Raw genomic sequence first — 16,682 nt, forward strand, 5'->3', positions numbered from 1 at the left:
CTCCTGTGTGGAGGGGAGATGAGAGGGCAGAGAGGGCCAGAAGCTGACCGAATGGACTTGAAAATGGAGAGTGGAGGGAAGGAGTGTGCTGTCTCATTAGGGGGAGAGCAATTAGGAGTATGTAAAATAAATATATAGCAAGGTGTATATAAATTTTTGTATGAGAGACTGACTTGATTTGTAAACTTCCACTTAAAGCACAATAAAAATTAATTTTTTTTTAAAAGAGCACAATTCAAGCCTTATCTTTTTTATTTCCACTCTCACCACCCAGTCTGGGAGCTCATTACCTCTTACTGAACTATTGCAAGAGTTTCTGAAGAGGTCTCTGCTGCTCCACTGCATTCATCTTAAATACTGCTATCATATTAATCTTTCCACAGCATAGTTTGAGCCATTCTCCAGCTCAAAAACATTAAATGTTTCTCCATTTCTGATCAAATCAAGTTTAAACTCCTTGGTCTGACATTCGCAGTCCTCCTTAACCTGGTCTCAACCCACCTATCTATTGCCAATTCTTATTGACCCTTGCTATTCTATTCCTTTCACTTTGCATGCCCTATTATAAAGGACATGCTTTCCTAGAATAATGACAGGAAAAGGGCAATTATCAAGCATCAGCAAATATACACTGACATCTACCCTGTGCAAGGCACTGCAAAAGTTTACAATCCACCAGTTGCTTGATTACTTGAGCATATCGAATTAAGTGACACAGATCCCCTTTGCCAAGTTCTTGGCAGCTATTAATTGAAAGGGAGAGGAAACATGGTCTGGATAGCAGGGACCCACCCATAGAAAAGTTAAGTTGGATGACATGAAAGAAAGGCATTTGTCAAAAAATATTTCCATAAACTGTGCTTGAAAGTCCACACTTAAAGAATCACTTTTGGGGGGCTAAACTTGCTAGGCTTCTCTTTTTAAATGCAAATTATTCTAAGATGAAAAAATAGTAAGTCCTCAACATCTCAATGGAAATTTTCCACTAATGACTCAAAGACAAACACTGAAAGGGTGTGAGAATGGGGAGTAGAAGAGAGAAGGTAATGTTCTTTCGCCTTCACTTTACTAAAACAGCTTTGGCAATGTTTAAGCACATAGACTTTCTAATTAGACTATGTGAATTTGAATCTTCCACTTACTAACTGGATCACCCTGAGCAAGTTACTTTTCCCTCTGTGCCTCTGAGCCTATGATAATAAGTTATTATGAAGATTAGCTGAGTTACTATACATAAAATGCTTAGAAGAGTACTTTGCCCATAGTAAGTGCTCAATGAATGTTAGCTATTGTTATTAGGCTTCCTACTGGACATATATTCCTAATCATAAAAGCTGTAGCTGATCTGACTCTTTGGGGTGCTAGAGAAGGGTAGAGGTACAAGTACAAAAACCAAGCTAGTTGCTGTCGAGTGGATCTGACTCCTGGTGACCCCATATGTGCAGAGTAGAACTGCGCTCCACTGTGACCTTTCAGAAACAGATCATTAAGCCTTCGTTGGGTTCAAACCATCAACCTTCTGAGTGCTTATTTGTTTGTGCCACCCAGGGACTCCTGAGATACACGTGAAGAAAAACAAAACAAAACAAAAACATTTGCCATTGAGTCAATTCCAACTCATAACAACCCTATAGGACAGAGTAGAACTGCCCCATAGGGTTTCCAAGGAGCAGCTGGTGGATTTGGTTAGCAGTCAAATGCTTAACCACTGCACCACCAGGGCTCCCTTTGAGGTACAAGTAGGTGGAATTAAATTAACCTTCCCAGGTTTGCTGTGAGGAATGAACCCTGGGAAAGAGAAAGGGAAAGGAGACCACTGAGACATTTCAGAAGACTTCCTGGCTGCACCCTTGGAGCACCTGAGGCAAGTTGCTTCCCTTTCTGGGGCCTCGGAGTCTCCATTTGGAAAATGAGGGCTTTTAAGAAACTCATCACTAAGGTACCTTTCTGAAAGCTTCTCTATTCTGGGAGTCTAAAAAGAAGGAAATAAAGATGACCCAGGCAGTTCCTGACACTAAGGGACCCTTTTCCTGTTTCTAAACATATTAATGCCTACTTTTAAGCCCCCTCTCCCCCACCGAGCCATTCAGCATTCTGCAACTTGCCTGTTTCCTTAGCCATCTCCCCTACCCTTGCCTCAGCCCTCATGAAGAGGCTTCCTTGGTCCTAGCAGTCTTCCAATCGACCCTTCACTCCTACTATTTATTTATGGATCAACATATCTGTAATTGAAGAGTCAGTCTTGGAAATCAAGGTACGATGGAGCATATGTCTAGGTGGCATTCTTTCCCTGTCTTCCCTTCCAAAGACCAACCTATCTCCACCCCTGTCTCACCACACACAGCCTTACTGACCCAACTATTTTCCAGCCTAGGCACAAATAGAAAATTTTGTTCATTTCAACCCCTCTCCCTTCTTTCAACTCCAGTTCGTTTTCATTAGAGCAGAGGTAAGCAATTTTTTTTTCCTGTAAAGGATCAAACAGTAAATATTTTAGACTCTTTGGGCCATACAGTCTCTGTTGCAACTACTCAGTTCTGCCATTATAGCACAAAAGTAGCCATAGACAATAGGTAAAAAAAATAAGCTTGGCTGTATTCCAATAAAATTTTATTTATGGATATTGAAATTTCAATTTCATATAATTTTCATGTATCATGAAATATTCTTCTACTGATATTTTTCAACCATTAAAAATGTAAAAACGATTCTTAGCTCACAGGCTGAAAAACAAAAACAGATGGAGGGCTGGATTTGGGTTGAAAAGTATAGTTTACCAATCTCTAAATTAAACCCTCCAAAGATGCATTTCCTTGCTCTCTTATTGGGTGACTAAAGTTTGGTTGTTCAGGAGAGAGTGAAAATGTAGTGGAGAAATTTTCCGATAAGGGAACATGCAAAAACTAGCAAGATGAAACAGTAAGAGAGGTATTATAGAGTGGGAGAGAATAAAGAAACTGGGCGGAAGCAAGACTAAAGTGAAAGCTGACCTTTTAGAGTGAAAATAAAACTTTAGTCAGTAATGTGGCTCTGTTTTAGCTTCAAAATCAAAATCTTCTGAAATAATCCCTGAGTCAGCTACCTAGTCCTCTTAAAAGGCCACTCCATATTTCTTTCATTGAATTATTAACCAAATTACAGTGCTTCCTGGTCCTCACAGTGGGCAAGTTCTTTAAAACCAATCTAAATCTCTCCCTTTACAGTTTGTACCAATTTTTCTCTTTTACCCAGTTTTCAGTGAATATGGACACAACAACTTGACCATTACTCTCCAAGCACTGTGGTCAGACTGGAGAATGATTTTGGACTACTTATGACTGGCTGTTTGCCCCCTTGGACCAGTTACTAAACCTCACTGAGTCTCCACTCACACCCTCCACACCCATAAAACAGGACTGACACCACCTACCCTCTTCGGTTATAAGGAGCCTGATGGTAGTTCACACCAGCAAGGACACAGAACTAGTTTTGACCCGGAGTACGTACTCCGTGAACCAGGATTCCGGTTCTCTTTCCCTAGACAGACAGCTAGGACATGAGTTTCTCTTCTTCTTTCAGAGAATTAGCTTGCTTTCTCCTCTCAGAATCTTAGTCTAAGACTCCCTTGCCCTGATGAGAATGTGAGGTTGTAGTCTCCTTATTCTTGGTTATCTTCTCTGTCTTCCCCTCCCTCTCTCTTCTGCAAAACGCTATCCCCGACCAGTCCCTCCTACATCTGGAATCTTGGCATTAGGCCATGGCCCCTACTCACCTCCTCACACACCTTCTTTTGCCCAAGTTGAGCCGCTCTTGATTGTTCATGAAGCCTGTTTCCCATTACTTTGTCTTCTGGGTTCCATCCCAGAGCCCTGGACCTTCCTCATTCAACGTGTTCACCCAAAACTGAGGAATCCTGCCTTCCCCCACTCCAATGGGTACTTATCCTAACTACTTACATTCCCACCAAAGAACTATAATCTTTTTCCAAAACACACCTCCCCTAGCTGCGATGCTTTGGGTCAGGCCAAAGCCTAACTGTGCTTATTCTCCAGAATGTGATGAAGATGGACAGAAAGGATACAAGGCTCCATCCTAATCCTGAGGCTTGAGTGCTGGTGGTGCTAAGGCTTTAGGGAGCTCAGGGAGAGAGGTAGGGGTGGGTAGGTTTTGGGGGATGCTCTTGGAAGCCTGGAGGCACCAGGCAGAAATATCCAAATTGCACTGGGTCTTCTCCCCAATCACTGGGTGCGTTCCATCTACGGATGTGGGCCGAGGAACATCTGGTGGGTTACTGCCCTGTGAAAGCCCCAGGCACTCTTGCAGATGACAATAACAATGACCATTTATTGATATATCACTGGTACACTGTATCTTCTCAACATCCATATAGGATGGTTTTGTTACCAATCCCATTGTTTCACGCTGAAAATTGATTGTGAGAAAGGTGGGGCATCTTGCAGAGATCCACAGTCAGTTATACTTAGGTTTGAGTCCCAGTTCCACAGGCTCCCTACTAGTGTGTGCCTCAGGAAAATCCCTTCCCTGCATCCAGAAAGAGGGTCTTAAGCTCTGCGTACCTCATCCCCCTCCTACCATTGAAGAGGACTCAGTGATTAACACTGGAGACCCTGGTGGTGAAGTGGTTAACAGCTACAGCTGTTAGCCAAAAGGTTGGGAGTTTGAATCCACCAGGCACTCCTTGGAAACCCTATGGGGCAGTTCAAGTCTGTCTTACAGAGTCACTCTGAGTTGGAATCTACTAGATGGCAATGTTTATTTTTTTTTTGTAATGGTTAACACTAAGGCCAAGTCCTTAGTACAAAGAGACCACTTTCCCTCTCCCTGTCCCCCGTCAGAGGTAATAACCAGGCCAGAATCTGGGCCAAAGAGGTAGGGAAGGGTTGGGAGGTAAGGTGGGATGGAGAGTAGTTCTGGGATACTCAGACAGCCCTGAGAGGCCAGGCCAGGCTTAGAAAATATTTACCAGGCAGTGAGAGCCTCCCAAGGAGTATGCCTGCTAAAGAAAAGGCTTTCCCCAATCCCTTTAGTCCCTTATAGGTGGACTGCACTGTTTAACATCCATTATCTCCCAGAAGACTTATAATTAACCTAATCAGTGGGGTTGGCCCAGAGCGAGGCTGTGGGGGTACTAACAAAGGCTTCATTTGACCTTTACCTTCGTAAGCCTCAGAAAAACTAAAAGGTCCCTCTTAAATAACTCTTGCATGGTTGAGCTCTGATCTTCAGTCTGTGAGGTTTGACTCCAGTGGCACCCCCAGCTGCTTCCTACAGAGAAGTCAACTCTCTGGTTAACCTCCAGGTTAAGAAAGAAACCAAAAGTTTGCCACCACATGGCTACATAAACTTGATTGAACCTTCCTACCTGCTTCCTCCAAACAAACAAAAAGACAAAGATGGAGGGATCCTGAAGCCAAGTGCTGCCAAGTGCTGGGCAATGTTTTTACTGATTTCTCTTCCATACGTCCGTGAAGCTGGGTCAAATGGTGATTTCCAATCTAGTTTCAAATGCATTTATTGATTCATTATATGAATATTTTCTGAGACTACCACTCGACTCCACTGAGCTCAAACACACTACCCTATACCTCTTCAAGGTGCACAAATATCAGAAGATTCAGATAAGAGCCTAAATAACTCCAATAACATGGCAAGAACAGTGTCAGTGATTCAGTGTCAGGGAGGTAGTAATAAGATTCAGTGAAGAAGAAGAGCTCTTTCTGACAGGGGCATCATCCCATAGGGCTTTTAGGGAGGAAGGGGCATTTGAGCTAAGCCTTGAAGAACAGGAAGAATTTGGACAATTTTTGTGGATATAGACATTCTAGACACAGGCAATTGCATAACCAAAGATACATTTTGTAGTGGAAAGAGTGTTGGGAGTCAACAAATCTGAGGTTGAATCACAGTTCTGCCATTCACTTCCTTAAAGAACATTTTCCCTTCTCTGGCTCTCTGTTTCCTCGTCTGTAAAATGATGATACTGGTTAGGCAACTTCTTAGGGCCCTCTATACACTGTCATCCTGATTTTTTTTTTTTTAACATCACGTAAACCAGTTTGCCTAAAGGGTAGAGTAGGTGAAGGAGAATAATGCAAGGGTAATTAGGGAAAGAAAGAAAAGACCAAAATGGATGTCAGAAGAGACTCGGAAACTTGCTCTTGAATGTAGAATGGCTAAAGTGAATGGAAGAAATGATGAAGTAAAAGAACAGAAGATTTCAAAGGGCAGCCTAAGAAGATAAAGTAAAGTATTATAATGAAATGTTCAAAGACCTGAAGCTGGAAAACTGAAAGGAAGAACACACTCAGCATTTCTCAAGCTGAAAGAACTGAAGAAAAAATTCAAGCCTCAAGTTGCAATTTTGAAGGATTCTATGGAGAAAATATTCAATGACACAGAAAGCATCAAAAGAAGATAGAAGGAATACACAGAGTCACTGTACCAAAAAGAATTGGTCAAATTCAACCTTTTCAGGAGGTAGCATATGCTCAAGAACCTGTGGTATATAAGGAAGAAATCCAAGTTGCACTGAAGGCATTGGTGAAAAACAAGGCTTCAGAAACTGACAGAATACTAATTGAGATGTTTCAACAAACACATGCAGCACTGGAGGTGCTCACTGGTCTGTGCCAAGAAATTTGGAAGACAGCTACCTGGCCAACCGACTGGAAGAGATACATATTTATGCCTATTCCCAAGAAAGATGACCCAAGAGAATGTGGAAATTATCAAACAATATTGTTAACATCACACACAACTAAAATTTTGCTGAAAATAATTAAAAAATGGTTGCAGCAGGGAACTGCCAGAAATTCAAGCCAGATTCTGTAGAAGACATGGAATGAGGGATATCATTGCTGATGTCAGATGGATCTTGGCTGAAAGCAGAGAATACCATAGAGATGTTTACCTGTGTTTTATTGACTATGCAAAGGCATTTGACTGTGTGGATCATAGCAAATGATGGACACTATTGCAAAGAATGGGAATTCCAGAATACTTAATCCTGCTCATGTGGAAACTGTATATAGACCAAGAGGCAGCTGTTTGAATGGAACGAGGGGATACTGCATGGCTCAAAATCAGGAAAGGTGTGCATGAGGGTTGGTTGTATCCTTTCACCATACTTATTCAATCTGCATGCTGAGCAAGTAACTCGAGAAGCTGAACTATATAAAGAAGAACGCGACATCAGGATTGGTAGAAGACTCATTAACAACCCTCAATATGCAGATGAAACAACCTTTCCAGCTGAAAGCAAAGAAGACTTAAAGTACCTAAGAAGATCAAAAACTACTGCCTTCATTATGGATTACACCTCAACAGAGAAAACAAAAATCCTCACAACTTGACCAATAAGCAACATCATGACAAGTGGAGAAAATATTGAAGTTATCAAGGATTTCATTTTACTTGGATCCACAATCAACACCCAAGGAAGCAGCAGTCAAGATATTAAACAAGGCTGAGCTGATTGGGCCTTGGGGTTTCCACACCTCAGGTCTCATCCTCCTCTTCTGCTTGGCCTACCATGGCAGCCGTGAGGACCCTGAACTCCACGGCCGAGGTGGCACGAGCTCCAGTGGTGCTGCCAGTCAATATCAGTGTGGTTCAGGGACTGCAGGACATGCTGAGGACCAACCTTGGGCCCAAGGGCACCATGAAGATGCTTGTTTCTGGTGCTGGAGACTTTGAGCTTACTAAAGATGGAAATGTGCTGCTTCATGAAATGCAAATTCAATATCCAACAGCCTTCTTAATAGCAAAAGTAGCAACAGCCCAGAATGACATAACTGGTGATGGTATTACTTCCAATGTCCTGATCAAGGAAGAGCTGCTGAAACAGGTGCCCCTTTACATTTCTGAAGGTTTTCATCCCAAAATAATAACTGAAGGATTTGAAGCTACAAGGAAAAGGCCCTTCAATTTTTGGAGCAAATCAAAGTAAGTAAAGAGATGGATGGACAAACACTTATATATGTGGCCAGAACATCTCTGCACACTAAAGTTCATGCTGAACTTGCTGACGTCTTAACAGAGAATGTAGTTGACTCCATCTTGGCCATTAAAAAACAAGATGAGGAGGCAGGGTCAAGATGGCAGAGTAGTCAGATTGTTCCAGTGATCCCTCTTACAACAAAGACCTGAAAAAACAAGTGAAACGATTATATTTATGACAAGCTAGGAGCCCTGAACATCAAAGAAGAAGTTAGAAAATGGACTGAGCAGCAGGGGGAGGGAGAAACAGTTCAGAAGCAGAGAGGAGTTATTGGACCTGAAACCCTGGGGATCTTCAGGCACAATTCCTGGGAGCAACTGCTGAGGGTGGTGGTAGTGTTCGGCCGCAGTTTCCTCAGGGAGAGACAGCCAGCAGCACAGTCTACTCACACCTCTGAAACCACAGAAGAACAGCACTCTCAGCAAAAGCTAAGTACTTGCATATATTTTTTACCATGCTCCCAGCCCCCAAGCTGGCTTCAGTGGCTGTCGATTTCCCTTGGCCTGAGATAGGCCCTGCTGAGCACTCTAAGCCAGTCTCCCAGCCTTGGAGAAGGAATAAATTCACAAGTGGGGAAAAGATAATCTGCCAGCTCCACTAACCTGGGGAGCTCAGGACAGAAATGCCTCCTGTCCAGGCATAAGTGGTCTGTGGACTTTGAATACTTTTCCCCCCTGCATGCACCTGTGTGGGACAATTTCAGGAGAATAGGCCCTTGCTGGCAGACTGCAACTGATTCCACTGTGTGGTGGAGAGGTGAGTGTTTGATGTTTGACAGCACTTTGCTTATTAAACAGAGTCCTCACCTACCCACATCAGAGGCCTAAGGGCTGGTGGCTCCACTCAGGTCACCAGCCACCTGTGACAGGTGTCCAAGGATAACTGGCACCTCCCGGTACTTAGAACCAAAAACATTGGGTGCCCATAGTCTGTCTGCAGAACCCACCACTTGCGCACTTTGGGGAACAGGGACACGTTTTCCTCACAGACACTTGAGGGATGGTTGTCAGCCCCCTGCCTTTTTCAGAGTGTGACCCCCTGCTGCAATCAGGTATGGTACCTACACCAATCACCCCTGTCCCTCTAAGACTCTAGGACAGGGCCTGTACCACACACTTGATGACCAGCTACCTGGACACCTGAGCTGAATCCATACAAGAAAAGTGAATGGACTCTTAGGCTCATATACCTGATAACAGCTCTAGCCATCTGGTGACAGGACATAAGAGCTTCAAAGATGAAAATAATCAAGCTGGCTCACTCAAGCAACCTATATGGGCATACCAAAATAAAATAAGAAGCCAGGATACAGTAAGCAAAAATAAAATAAACTAATGCAATAATTTATAGATGGCTTAGAGACAACTGTCAATGTCAAATTACATAAAGAAGCAGACCATGATTGCTGCAACAAACTCTCAAAACAAAGAATCAAGGGATCTTCTGGATGAAGGTGCCTTCCTGAAATTACTGGATGCAGAATACAAAAGATTAATATACAGAACTCTTCAAACATCAGGCAATATGCAGAAAAAGCCAAGGAAGACTGAGATAAAGCAGTTGAAGAAGTCAAAAAGGTTATTCAAGAACATAATGAAAATTTTAATAATCTGCAAGAATCCATAGAGAGACAGCAATCAGAAATTCAGAATATTAACAATAAAATTACAGAATTAGACAACCCAATAGAGAGTCAGAGGAGCAGAATTGAGCAAATGGAAGGCAGACATGATGGGACTGAAGATAAAGCACTTGGCACAAATATGTTTGAAGAAAAATCAAATAAAAGAATTAAAAAAATGGAGAAACCTTAAGAATCATGTAGGACTCTATCAAGAGAAATAACCTACGAGTGATTGGAGTACCAGAACACAGAGGGATAAAAGAAAATACAGAGAGAATTGTTTAAGATTTGTTGGCAGAAAACTTCCCTGATATTGTGAAAGATGAGAAGATATCTATCCAAGATGCTCATCAAACTCCACATAAGGTAGACCTTAAAAGAAAGTCACCAAGACATATTATAATCAAACTTGCCAAAACCAAAGATAAAGAGAGAATTTTAAGACCGACTAGGGATTTTTAGGGATAGATGAAAATTCATCTACAAAGGAGAGTCAATAAGAGTAAGCTCGGACTACTTGGCAGAAACCATGCAGGCAAGGAGGCAATGGGATGACTTATATAAAGCACTGAAGGAAAAAAAGGTTGCCAACGAAGAACCATATATCCAGCAAAACTGTCTCTCAAATATGAAGGCTAAGTTAGGACATTTCCAGATAAATGGAAGTTTAGGGGATTAATAAAAACCAAATCAAAACTACAAGAACTACTAAAAGGAGTTCTCTGGTTAGAAAATCAATAATATCAGATATCAACCCAAGACTAGAACAAGGGACAGAGCAATCAGATGTCAACCCAGGTAGGGAAATCACAAAAATAAATCAAGATAAAAAGAAAAAATGCTCAAAGCAGGGAAACAGCGATGCCATTACGTAAAAGAATACAACATTAAAACAATAAAGACGGACTAAGAAATGAAGCCGTAGATCTTTCACATGGAGAGGAAGACGAGGCGATATAAAGAAATAATAGTTAGGTTTAAACTTAGTAAAATAGGGATAAATATTAAGGTCACCACAAAGGAGACTAACAGTCCTATTAATGAAAATAAAATACAAGAAACAAAAAATGACTCAGAAGAAACAAAATCGACAAAAGCTAGTAAGAAGAAAAGACCATATATAAGGATAAACTTCTCAGCTCAAAAAAAAAAAAAGTGGGAAAAAGAAACTGTCAACAACACAACAAAAAAAAAGACATCAAAATGACAGCACTAAACTCATACCTACCCATAATTATGCTGAATGTAAATGGACTAAATGCACTAATAAAGAGACAGAGAGTGGCAGGATGGATTAAAAAACACAATCCATCTATACGCTGCCTACAAGAGACACACCTTAGACTTAGAGACACAAACTAAAACTCAAAGGATGTAAAAAAATAATATCAAGCAAACAACAATCAAAAAAAGACCAGGAGTGGCAATCTTAATTTCTGACAAAATAGACTTTAAATTAAATCCACCACAAAGGATAAGGAAAGACACTATATAATGATTAAAGGGACAGCATACCAGGAGGATATAACTATATTAAATATTTATGCACCCGATGACAGGGCTGCAAGATACATAAAAAAAAAACTCTAACAGCATTGAAAAGTAAGATAGACAGCTCCACAATTATAGTAGGAGACTTCAACACACCACTTTCGGGGAAGGACAGGACATCCAGAAAGAAGCTCAATAAAGACATGGAAGATCTAAATGCAACAGCCAACCAACTTGACCTCATAGACATATACAGAACACTCCACCCAACAGCAGCCGAGTATACCTTCTTTTCTAGTGCACGTGGAAAATTCTCTAGAAGAGACCACATATTAGGTCATAAAGCAAACCTTAGCAGAATCCACAACATCAAAATATTACAAAGCATCTTCTCTGACTATAAGGCCATAAAAGTATAAACCAATAACAGAAAAAGCAGGGAAAAGAAATCAAACACTTGGAAACTGAACAATACCCTGCTCAAAAAAAATTGGGTTATAGAGGACATTAAGGATGGAATAAAGAAATTCAGAGAATCCAACGAGAATGAAAACACTTCCTATCAGAACCTTTGGGACACAGTGAAAGCAGTGCTCAGAGGTCAATTTATATCAATAAAGCACACATACAAAAAGAAGAAAGGGCCCTGGCCTGGACAGCTTCACTGCAGAATTCTACCAAACTTTCTTTCTTTTTTTTTTTTTTCAGAGAAGAGTTAACACTACTACTAAAGGTATTTCAGAGCATAGAAAAGGTCGGAATACTCCCAAACTCATTTGATGAAACCAGCATATCCCTGATATAAAAACCAGGTAAAAACACTGCAGAAAAAGAAAATTACAGACCTATATCCCTCATGAACTTAGATGCAAAAATCCTCAACAAAATTCTAGCCAAAAGAATTCAACAACATCTCAAAAAAATAATGCCCCATGACCGAGTGGGATTCATACCAGGTATGCAGCGATGGTACAACATTAGACAAACAGTCAATGTCATCCCTCATATAAATAAAACAAAAGACAAGAACCACATGATCTTATCAATTGACTCAGAAAAGACATTCGACAAAGTCCAACACCCATTCATGATAAAAAATCTCAACAAAATAGAAACAGAAGGGAAATTCCTAAACATATTTTTTTTTTATACAAAGCCAACAGCCAACATCATCCTAAATGGAGAGAGTCTGAAAGCATTCCCCTTGAGATCGGGAACCAGACAAGGATGCCCTTTATCACCACTCTTACTCAACATTGTGCTGGAGGTCCTAGCCAGAGCAATTAGGCTAGAAAAAGAAATAAAGGGCATCCAGATTGGTAAGGCAGAAGTAAAATTATCTCTATTTGCAGATGACATGATCTTATACTCAGAAAACCCTAAAGAATCCTCAAGAAAACTACTGAAACTAAGAGTTCAGCAGAGTATCAGGTACAAGATAAACATACAAAAATCAGTTGGATTCCTCTACACCAACAAAAAGATCAAAGAGGAAATCACCAAATCAATACCATTTTCAGTGGCCCCCAAGAAGATAAAATACTTAAGAATAAATCTTGCCAGAGATGTAAAAGACCTATACAAAGAAAACTACAAGACACTACCGCAAGAAACCAAAAGAGACCTACATAAGTGGATAGGAAGACTTAACATTGTAAAAATGTCTATTCTACCAAAAGTGATCCGTAGATACAGTGTAATTCTGATCCAAATTCTAAAGGCATTTTTTAATGAGATGGAGAAAGAAATCACCAACTTCATATGGAAGGGAAAGAGGCCCCGGATAAGTAAAGCATTACTGAAAAAGAAGAACAAAGTGGGAGGCCTCACTCTACCTGATTTTAGAACATATTATACCTCCGTAGTAGTCAAAACAGGCTCGTACTGCTACAACAATAGGTATATAGACCAATGGAACAGAACTGAGAATCCAGACATATATCCATCCACATATGAGCAGCTGATATTTGACAAAGGCCCAAAGTCAGTTAAATCAGGGAAAAGACACGCTGTTTAACAACTGGTTCTTGCATAACTGGATATCCATCTGCAAAAAAAATGAAACAAGACCCATACCTCACACCATGCACAAAAAATTAACTTAAGATGCATCAAAGACCTAAATATAAAATCTAAAGTGATAAAGATCATGGAAAAAAAAATAGGGACAACACTAGGAGCCCTCATACATGGCATAAACAGTATACGAAACATTACTAACAATGCAGAAGAGAAACTAGATAACTGGCAGCTCCTAAAAATCAAACACCTATGCTCATCAAAGACTTCACCATAAGACTAAAAAGATTTCCTACAGACTTGGAAAAAGTTTTTAGCTATGACATTTCCAACTGGGGTCTGATCTCTAAAACTTGCATGATACTGTAAAAACTCAGGGGACATCTAAGTCAATTGGCATAATAAAATCAATTAAGAAAACATTCTGCATCCCACTTTGGAGAGTGTTGTCTGGGGTCTTCAACGCTAGCAAGCAACCATCTAAGATGCATCAATTGGTCTCAACACACCTGGAGCAAAGGAGAATGAAGAACACCAAGAACACAAGGCAATTACAAGCCCAAGAGACAGAAAGGGCCACATAAACCAGAGACTACATCTGCCTGAGACCAGAAGAACTAGATGGCGCCCGGCTACAACCGATGACTGCCCTGACAGGGAACACAACAGAGAACCCCTGAGGGAGCAGGAGAGCAGTGCTATGCAGGCCTCAGATTCTCTTAAAAAGACCAGACTTAATAATCTGACTGAGATTAGAAGGACCCTGGAGGTCATGGTCCCCAGAACTTCTCTCAGCCCCAAAGAGGAACCATTCCCAAAACCAACTCTTCAGACAGGGATTGGACTGGACTATGGGGTAGCAAATGATATTGGTAAAGGGTGAGCTTCTTGGATCAAATAGACACAGGAGACTATGTGGGCAGCTCCTGTCTGGAGGGGAGATGAGACAGCAGAGGGGGACAGAAGCTGGCTGAATGGACAGGAAAATAGAAAGTGGAGGGAAGGAGTGTGCTGTCTCATTACGGGGAGTGCAACTAGGAGTATATTGCAAGGTGTATATATATAAATTTTTGTATGAGAGACTGACGTGATTTGTAAACTTTTGCTTAAAGCACAATAAAAATTAAAAAAAAAAAACAAGATGAACCTATTGACTTTTTCATGGTTGAAATCACGGAGATAAAACATAAGTCTCAAACTGATACAAGCTTACTCAGAGGGTTTGTTTTCGACCATGGGGCACGGCATCCTGATATGAAGAAAAGAGTAGAAGAGGCATACATCCTCATGTGCAATATGTCATTAGAATACGAAGAAAACAGAAGTGAACTCTGGTTTCTTTTACAAGAGTGCGGATGAAAGAGAGAAACTTGTAAAAGCTGAAAGAAAATTTATTGAAGATAGAGTTAACAAAATAACAGAACTGAAAAAGAAAGTCTGATGTTAGAGTAGGGGGAAACGTGGATAAATTCAGTTGAATTGTGCTTTACTTTATGGTGTATGGATTTGTGGTAAACAAAGCAGTTCCTGGCTTTTCTTTAATTAAAATTTTTAGAAAATGTAATTTTAAATGTTAGAAATCTAGTACTTGAAAGAATGATGCCTAAATTACGAATGGCTTTATGAAACAAAGTTAAAAATAAACATGTAAAATGTAAAAGTCTGTGGTGATTCAAATAAAGGATTTCTCATTATTAATCAAAAGGGAATCGACACTTTTTCCTTAGATGCCCTTGCAAAAGAAGGCAAAGTAGCTCTGCACAGAGCTAAACGAAGAAATATGGAGAGGCTGATGCTTGCTTGTAGCGGGGTGGCTCTAAATTCTTTAAAAAAAAAAATAGATGACCTAAATCCTGACTGTTTGGGACATGCGGGACTCATCTATAAGAACACGTTGGGAGAAGAGAAGTTCACCTTCGTTGAGAAATGCAATAACTCTCTCTCTGTTACACTATTGGTCAAAGAACCAAGTAAGCACACACTCACTCAAATGTAAGATGCAATAAGAGGTGGCTTGAGGGCTGTTAAAAATGCTGTTGATGATGGCTGTGTGGTTCCAGGAGCTAGTGCAATGTAAGTGGCAATTGCAGAAGCTCTGATTTAACACAAGCCCGGTGTCAAGGGCAGGGCCCAACTTGGAGTCCAAACATTTGCTGATGAGTTGCTCATTATTCCGAAGGTTCTTGCTCAGAACTCTGGTTTTGATTTTCAGGAAACACTATTAAAAGTTCAAGCAGAACATTCAGAATCTGGTTGACTTGTGGGTGTAAACTTGAACACAGGTGAGCCAATGGTAGCACCAGAAGCAGGTATATGGTATAACTATTGTGTAAAGCAACAGGTTCTTTTTTATATATATAATTTTTATTGTGCTTTAAGTGAAAGTTTACAAATCAAGAAGCAACAGGCTCTTTATTTCTGCACTGTGATTGCTACCAACATTCTCCTGGTTGATGAAATCATGCGAGCTGGAATGTCTTCTCTAAAAGGTTGAGTTGAAGCTTCCTTTGTATCCTCTGGCTCATGAAGACTCTACAGAGTGATCCTAAGAATATAGCTATGGAATTTTTGTCCAAGCTTCAAACGATTTTCAAAGGAATTTTCTTTTCTCATATTAAAACAAGCAATCATTGTCACCTCTTCAAATTCTGAGGTTCTGAAATTATAATTACAGCATTTTTTCTCTTTATTTATTTATTTATTTATATTGTGCCTTAAGTGGTAGCTGGGCACCATCTAGTTCTTCCAGTCTCAGGCCGATGGAGTCTCTGGTTTATGTGGCCCTTTCTGGCTCTTGGGCTCATATTTTCCTTCTGTCTTTGGTGTTCTTCATTCTCCTTTGCTTCAAGTGGGTTGAGACCAATTGATACATCTTAGATGGCCCCTTGCTAGCGTTTAAGACCCCAGATGGCACTCACCAAAGTGGGATGCAGAACCTTTTCTTAATACAGTTTGTCATGCCAGTTGACCTAGATGTCTTCTGAAACCATGGTCCCCAGACCCCCGCTACTGCTAGTCTGTCCTTTGAAGTGTTTAGTTGTATTCAGGAAACCTCTTAGTTTTGGTTTAGTCCAGTTGTGCTCACTTCCCCTATATTGTGTTTTGTCCTCCTCTTCACCTAAAATAAGTCTTGTCTATTATCTAATTAATGAATTATAATTACAGTATTTTTTAATTACACTGAACTGTATACAGAGAAAGCAAGTCCTTTTTACCCACTGAACAGGTGGTTTTGCTTTAGCTGCAGTGGCATAAAATGACATGTTAGATAACCAATAAATATTCCTTCAAAAAAAATCAAATTACATATTTCATTGGACAAATCTGCTGCAAAAGACCTCTTTAAAGTGTTGAAAAGCAAAGATGTCACTTTGAGGACTAAGGTGTGCCTGACCCAAGCCATGATATTTTCAATCGCCTCATATGCATGGAAACCCTGGTAGCATAGTGGTTAAAAGCTATGGCTGCCAACCAAAAGGTCAGCAGTTCGAATCTACCAGATGCTTCTTGAAAACGATTTCGGCAGTTCTACCCTGTCCTTTAGTGTCG

General features: G+C 40.5%; 1 pseudogene; it reads left to right on the forward strand.

Annotated features, from left to right (window-relative positions):
- Positions 1-7,531: 7,531 nt before the first annotated feature.
- Positions 7,532-15,632, forward strand: LOC100660781 (T-complex protein 1 subunit zeta-like; annotated as a pseudogene).
- The last annotated feature ends 1,050 nt before the right edge of the window (positions 15,633-16,682 follow it).

This window comes from Loxodonta africana, chromosome X (genome assembly GCF_030014295.1).
Source record: "Loxodonta africana isolate mLoxAfr1 chromosome X, mLoxAfr1.hap2, whole genome shotgun sequence".
Lineage (NCBI taxonomy): Eukaryota > Metazoa > Chordata > Mammalia > Proboscidea > Elephantidae > Loxodonta > Loxodonta africana.